Raw genomic sequence first — 7813 nt, forward strand, 5'->3', positions numbered from 1 at the left:
CCTATAGTGTACTAACGAACTGGTATAATTGCTCACGTGTCATTTACTGACTCTTTCTATCTGCTGTAATAACTCACACATGTATCACTCACATACACACTTTTCTTTGTATGACGGCCTGTCTTTGATTATGTTCTTATATGTCGCATTCACACTCTCACACAGACATACATCTTTAACGCTACAATAAATATCTCTGTTATTCATCTTATACGGTTGTGGTCTTTCATTACTGGTCATCTATGTTATCGTCGTATAACATATCATCTATATCATCATTTGATATATATATTTGTATGTTCGACCGTGTGACACGTTTAAATAAAAGGAGTCCTCTGTTTTTCCATTCGTCACCATTTCACCTTTTATGAGTTTGCACGGTCGTCCCTTACATATATATATTAAATTTAAATTACGATAAACGTAAACAAACAAACGAAGTTTGCTTTTAGGAGCGTTGAGATGTCTTAGAAAGAAAACGAAGTGATTTTAAATTCGCAAACGCAGGATAATGCTAATAGTATAGCCTGAACAGGATAAACTACCCCTATTTTAGAGAAAAATGTGTAGGCGGCCAGCCATGAGACTCGAAATGACACCTCCGTGATTACACGTCGCGGTGCTCTCGACCAATTAAGCTAAACTGCCCAACCACAAGTTTTTCTGCAAATTTAAGATGTATTGAAATCTCGCTTTATGAGACGCTATCATATGTTAAATTGAAATTACGATAAACGTAAACAAACGAACGAAGTTTACTTTAAGAAGCGTTGAGATGTCTTAGAAAGTTAAAGAAGTGATTTTAAATTCTCAAACGCAGGATAATGCTAAAAATCACTTCTTTAACTTTCTAAGACATCTCAACGCTTCTAAAAGCAAACTTCGTTTGTTTGTTTACGTTTATCGTAATTTGAATTTAACCTATGATAGCGTCTCATAAAGCGAGATTTCTATACATGGAGGCTATGGTTTTAGTTCCCGCGGTGAGGAAGAAACCAGGCTGCTGGAGTTCTGCAATGCAAATGACCTTATGGTTTACAATACTAACTTCAAGAAACCTGCCAGCCAACTAGTCACCTACCGATCTGGTAGTCACACTAGTCAAATTGACTACATCCTTACCAGGAAAAGGGAAAGATGGCTACTTTTAAATGCCAAAACCTTCGAATGCGAAGAATGTACCCCACAACATAGACTAGTAGTTAACGACTTCAGGATCAGGGCTAAATGGATGCCCAGAAGATGACCAGCATGGAGGAGAAGGGTCTGGAAGCTTAAAGATCATGTGAATGGACAGAGATTCAGAGACGTATTAGTCCAAGCTTTTGACGAAATAGAGGGGTATATAACATCACGATGGGGAAGACAATTGGAGGTTTCTACGAGACAACCAGCTGAGGGCAACAGATCAGATCTGTGGATGGTGCAAAGTCATCTCTTGACCAAAGATAACGTGGTGGTGGAACAATGTTGACAGGACCTCTAAGGAAAAGAAACAGGCTTGGAAGGATTGGAAGAACAGTGGCAGTAGGGAATGTTACCAGACTACCAGAAGGGAAGCTAGGAGACAGGTTTATTCAGTCAGAGTGGAAGCAGATAAGAAAAAATTTGCCAATGTTCTGCGCCGTGAAGACCAATGACTTAAGGTATTTTGTGTTGCAAGACACTGTGAGAGAGAATCATGATGTCATAGGAGAGAAATGTGTCTGCATGGATGATGGTTCACTTGCATTAAACGAGGCTGCAAAGAGAGGGGTTTGGAGACGCCACTATGAAAGGTTGCTAAAGAAAGAGAATGAATAGGAGAAAGAGAGCCTGCCGAATGCCGACCTAACAGAGGAACCAGCTATCTGAATTGACAGTGACTTGGTAGATAAAGCAATTAAGGGTATGAAGACAGGGAAAGCCCCCGGCCCATCAAGAATCACTGCAGAGATGCTCAAAATATCTGGCAGTGTTGGCTATGGCTTAGTCAAAGAACAATGAAGAAGAGGTAAGAGCTGTAGATGGAGATTTAATGTGGTTCTAGATATGAGGAGGGAACAAAGTCGCTGGAGTTTTATGATGCAAATGACTTACTGGCTTGAAAAATCCACTTCAGGAAACTTGCCAGCCAATTGATCAATCTGGTTGGCCCACTAGCCAGATTGATTACATTCTCACCAGAAACAAGGACAGGTGGATGCTTGTGAATACAAAGTCCTTCCCAGGTGAAGAATGTACAACTCTACATAGGTTAGTGCTTAGCTAATTGAGGCTAGAAGGACACAGACCAGTATAAAAAAAAAAAGCTCAAGGATCTCTCAAATGAGCAGACATTTAGAGATACTCTTAATGAAGCATTTGATGAGAAGGAGAAAGAGAGAGACATATGACATAGAAGACACTGGAAGTGCTTACAGGATAATCTACTGAGGGTGGTGACAGACCAAATTTGTGGTTGTAGCAAAGCATCTGCCAGGTCAAAAATGATATGGTCGTAGAAAAGTAGGATAGTCATATCAAGTAGCTAAAAGGGAAGCTAGGTGTCAGGTTTATCTAGCTAGGGTAGAAGTAGAAAAAGGAGGTTTGCCAACATGAAGATCAGAGACTTGTGGTGTTCTGGATTGCTTGACAGTATGTCAGAGAGAATTGGGATACTGTGGGAGAGAATTGTGTACAGATGGATAACAGTATGCTTGCACTTAGTGATTCTGAAAAGAAAGAGGCGTGGAAGAGCTATTTATGAAAGGCTATTAAATGTGGAGAATGAATGGGAGAAAGGGAGTCTCCCTTGTGTGAACCCAAGAAAGGGGCCAGCTATTCTAGTCAACAGTAGTATAATAGATAAGGGAATTAAAGATATGAAGGCAGGAAAAGTCTGTGGTCCATCAGGAGTCACTGCTGAGATGCTTATAATAGCAGGTAGAATAGGATACAGCCTTGTTACCGTTATAGTTAATCAGGTTATTCAGGAAAACATAATTCCCAGTGACTGATGTAGCAGCATCATAGTCAGCTGCTACAAGGGTAAGGGAGATGCCTTAGATAGAAATAATTATAGAAGTATCGAATTGCTGAACCACGGGATGAAAGTTACAAAGAGAGTTAGGTGAAATGCAGTTTGGCTTTGTATTGGGAAGAAGTGCTACTGATGCTATTTTCATAGTAAGGCAACTGCAAGAGAAGTTGCCATTGTATTTAGCATTTGTTTATCTGGAGATAACATTCAACAGAGCACCTTGCTCTGTGATATAGTGGTCTCTGAAGAAGTAAGGTATAGACAAATGGCTCATGAAAGCAGTATTGGCCATGTACATGGGTGTTATTAGCAAGATAAGAGTTAGCCATGAGTACAGTGATGAACTTAATATATCGGTAGTTGTTCATCAAGGCTCAGTCTTCAGTCCCCTCCTATTCATCATCATCCTCCATGCTATAACAGGAATTTAAGACTAGCTGCCCATGGCAACTGCTATATACTGATGATTTTGCACACATAAGAACTAGAAAAAAAATTTCAGGTGTGGAAGTAAAAGCTGGATTTGAAAGGCCTTAGCAAAGATCAAGGTCTTAGTAAGCAAGAAAACAAACAGGACCATACCCTCTTAAGGTAAATGGCCTTGATAAATATATAGGAAAAGTGCAAGCTATAGACACATACGAGGTACAGTGGAATAATAGCAGAGAACGCATGAGTTAGTTTGTTGAAGATGTACAGAAGCCATAAAGTCTACAGATAAATTGGAAATTGGTTTTCTCAAATGCTCCAGAAGCTCTCTAGAGGACGTGGATAATTTCTGCTACCTAGGTGACACAATTAGCAATGGAGGAGGATGTGCAAAAGTAATTGCTAGAATAAGAATAAGATGGAGAAAGTTCAAAAAGATTTTAACTTTGTTGGCTACAAAAGATCTCTCTCTCTCTCTCTCTCTCTCTCTCTCTCTCTCTCTCTAAGTGAAAAGAAGATTGTATGATACATATGTATGAACACAATGCTTTATGATAGTGAGGTGTGGGTGCTGAATGCAGAAGACATGCAGAGACTAGAGAGGAATGAAGCTAGTATGATATCTTAAAATTACCTTGGTAATATTTGTCTGTGAGGGGCTTTACTCAGCTTCTACCTCCATCCTCTCTGCCCTGTCAAACTCCCCCCTCCCCACACATTTCATCTCCTAACACCCATCACTTCTCTATCATCTGAGAATAAAATACGCTAACACTACATCCCCCAGCTTTCTCAGTTATCACTCTTCCCCCACCCCAAATCACTTCCATTCCCCATTGTCTTGCCTCACCTTCTGTCTCTGTCAGTTATCTCATTATGTGCTCTCTCCATCTTTAGCACCTCACTTACCTGTTATTAACCCTCAATGCACTCACATATCTACTGCAACCCTGTCCATGAGCTTCTATATTTCTCACCACCATTTGCCACAGCCACCTCGGCCCTATCCACTCACCCACTTCAAACATCTGTATCATCTCAGCTATTTTCACCACCCTCAATGTCACTCGAGGCTATATCCTGCCATCTCTCTCACTACCATTCCTTTTATCTTACTCACTAACTCACCCTCCTTTCTTTTCCACCTGAAGTACCCATGCATCTATTCTGCAGCAAGACTATCTCTGTCCCTCTGTAACTTTAGTCTCTCAAATGGCAATGATCCTCACCCCATCAATAATACTCCCCACTCTCAGTTGAAGGGTTTTTGTCAGTGCTAGTGCTACATAAAAAGTGCCCTGTACACTCTGTAAAGTGGATGGCATGAGGAAGGGCGTTCAGCTGTACAAACCATACCAAAACAGACAATAGGGCTTGACGCATCTCCTAGCCTTGCCAGCTCTTCTCAGATCATCCATCCCATGCTAACATGCAATGGACGATGACGATGACGACGACGGGACAGATATCCAAATGTATGTATTATCTACATCCCAGTCACCAACACAAGTATCATTTTTGCATCTATTTGCCTCTTTTTATGATGTAACGATTTGTCATGGTATTTTGTCATCTCTTTCATAAGACTAGATTCCAATTACTTCAAATGCTTAACGCTTCTTAATACGACTGATATCCTTATATACATCACATATCCATTTCAGCATTAGTCTTCTAGCTTGCACATTGCATCAGATTCTTCTTTTATTCAGTTTCTCCATTGGGTTATTTGAACTCTATTGATCTGCCATTTAGTCAAACAATTTCTACTCAAGTATCATATAATCCAGTTTTTATTCTGAAAGAGAAACAGAGATAACAGTTTCCTGACATTTGTCCACTCCATTCTTACTTTTACTTCTATATTTTTGCAACACACACCTTCATTGCTAATTAGATCATCTAGGTAATTAAACCAATTCTACAGAGACTTCTGGTCATTATCATAGCCAACTGTTTCTCTGTGCCTGCTACATATGGAGTCTACTTCCTCTGGCCAGCTTCCTCTGACCAGCTTCCTCTGACCAGCATAATCCCACTATTATTTAAGCATACAAGTTCAAATAACTCATAGCATAATCTTCTGCATGACAGACAAAGACGTATGTAGAATCCATGACTAATGACTAATGGTTCAGTGAATTATGTGTGTATATATACGTGTGTGTGTGTGCGAGAGAGAGAGAGAGAGAGAGAGATAGAGAGAGAGAGAGAGTGTGTGTGTGTGTACATCTATTCCCACCATCATACTACAGCTCCTCTCACTACCTCACTTAAAGTCATCATTTTCTCTCTCCTGTTCTCTTTTTCAATAGTGGAGGGATTTTGCACTGTAAGTTGCTGGGTGACATGAGAAAAGCATCCAGTATACTCTGGAAAGCATTTGGTGAATCGAAGAGAGACAACACAATATTGAGAGGGTTCTTTAGTTTTGCTGAGGTGACAACATCTGTAGTACTAGTGCCATCACAAAATGTACCAAATACACAATGTCAAGTAAATAATGTTAGCAAAGATATCTGGATGTAGAAACCGCATGAAAACTGAGAAGCTGGAGTATGATATAGTCCTTTTGATCTTTCAGCTCTTTCCAAATTCTCCAACCCAAGCCAGTATGGAACGTGGACATAAACTGATGATAAGGATATGCATGTATGTGTATATATGTATGAGTGTGTTTGCATACAGAGTTGGATAATCATATATATGTGTGGGCCATGGACATTTGTGTATCTTTCTACCTGCCTGTTTATCTGTATGCCTATCTCTGTCTATTTATGCCTCTATGCAATTACTTTATGCAATTACTTTTCCAATTCCTGCTATTGAGGAGATCAATATCTAATAATAATTTCAGCCACAAACCCAATGAAATCACTGATCTGTTTTTCAATTGAAGAAATACTTGCACACACATGCGTGCATGCGCGCACGCACACACACACACACACACACACACACACACACACACACACACACACACACACACACACACACACACACATGCACACACACAAATCTGAAGAAGCGAAGTTTTGTGCTCAACAATCTTACAGACTGAATCGAGTCAATGTCATTATGTTCTAATTTTATGGATTCCAAGGTGAACTTGCCTCAAGAATTACTGAGAACACAACTAAAAAAACGTTTGCTTCCTTATTTTATCAAGTTTCTAATCCTTTTAATGCGAGTATTTACCAGTTTTACCACACAAATATTACTACTTACACCATTATTTTTTATAGATAACTAATCATGTATGAATAAATTTTGTGTGTATGTGTGTGTGTGTGTGCGTGCAGGTGCACCTACATATATTCATACACACACACATACATACATACATACATACATGGTGGTTGTCTACTCCTTAAACAGAGTTTGACCACCTCCTGCACCTACACCTTAGCCCTTTCATAGCGTCTGATGTGGCTTTTTAAACCAGACAGTGTTTTGAAAAAAACACCCACACAGATTGCACCTCTGATTTGCACTACCAATACCTGCAAGTAAGTTCTGCTCATTGTGGATCCTAACATGTCTTTTAAGACCCCCATTGGATTTGCAAACCCTCTGGCACACACCACATTCAAACGTACATACATACATACATACATACATATGTATATATGTGTGTGTGCATGTGTATGTGATATTAAAAATCCGATAGCCAATATTAGTAACAGAGTTTCTAACCTCCTTTCCTCTAAGGAAATTTTCAAGAAGGCCACCTTCTACTATGACAATGCCCTAGCATATAGTGTCTTCAAAGATAAATTAATATATAACTCCTCTGATATTAACTGGAATAACAATAATAGGCCTAAAAACAGACCTAGGAAATTTATTTGGTTTCTCAAACACTATGAACTTAGCCCAAATAATTGCAGCTCATAATTTTAAAATACTTAAATCAAAGGGAATTGGGGAGGATAGCGATGTAACCCTGATATAAATAATAATGATAATAATAATAATAATAATAATAATAATAATAATAATAATAATAATAATAATAATAATAATGATAATAATAAGAAGAACAACATGGATGTGCTACACCGGGCTCCCTATACAAAAACATATCTAATCCAATAACATCGATGGAATTAGGCAACAGAACCGGTGGAAGATTTGAAGGAAGCGGTCTTTTAACGAAGATAATTATTTAAAAAAATATTCTTTATTCTTAAAAAATGAAATTTCACTGCAATACAAAGCACAGGTCCTCCTATGCACGATGTCTCAATGAAACACGTGCGATCACACACGCAAAACCAACACCGGAAAGTTTACAAACTATATAAAAAAGTAATGGAACAAAATAGTAAGTACATATATTGAATAATTACGCATACACTCGAACGTGTACACAATGATATA

The sequence above is a fragment of the Octopus bimaculoides genome, chromosome 8 (assembly GCF_001194135.2).
Source record: "Octopus bimaculoides isolate UCB-OBI-ISO-001 chromosome 8, ASM119413v2, whole genome shotgun sequence".
Lineage (NCBI taxonomy): Eukaryota > Metazoa > Mollusca > Cephalopoda > Octopoda > Octopodidae > Octopus > Octopus bimaculoides.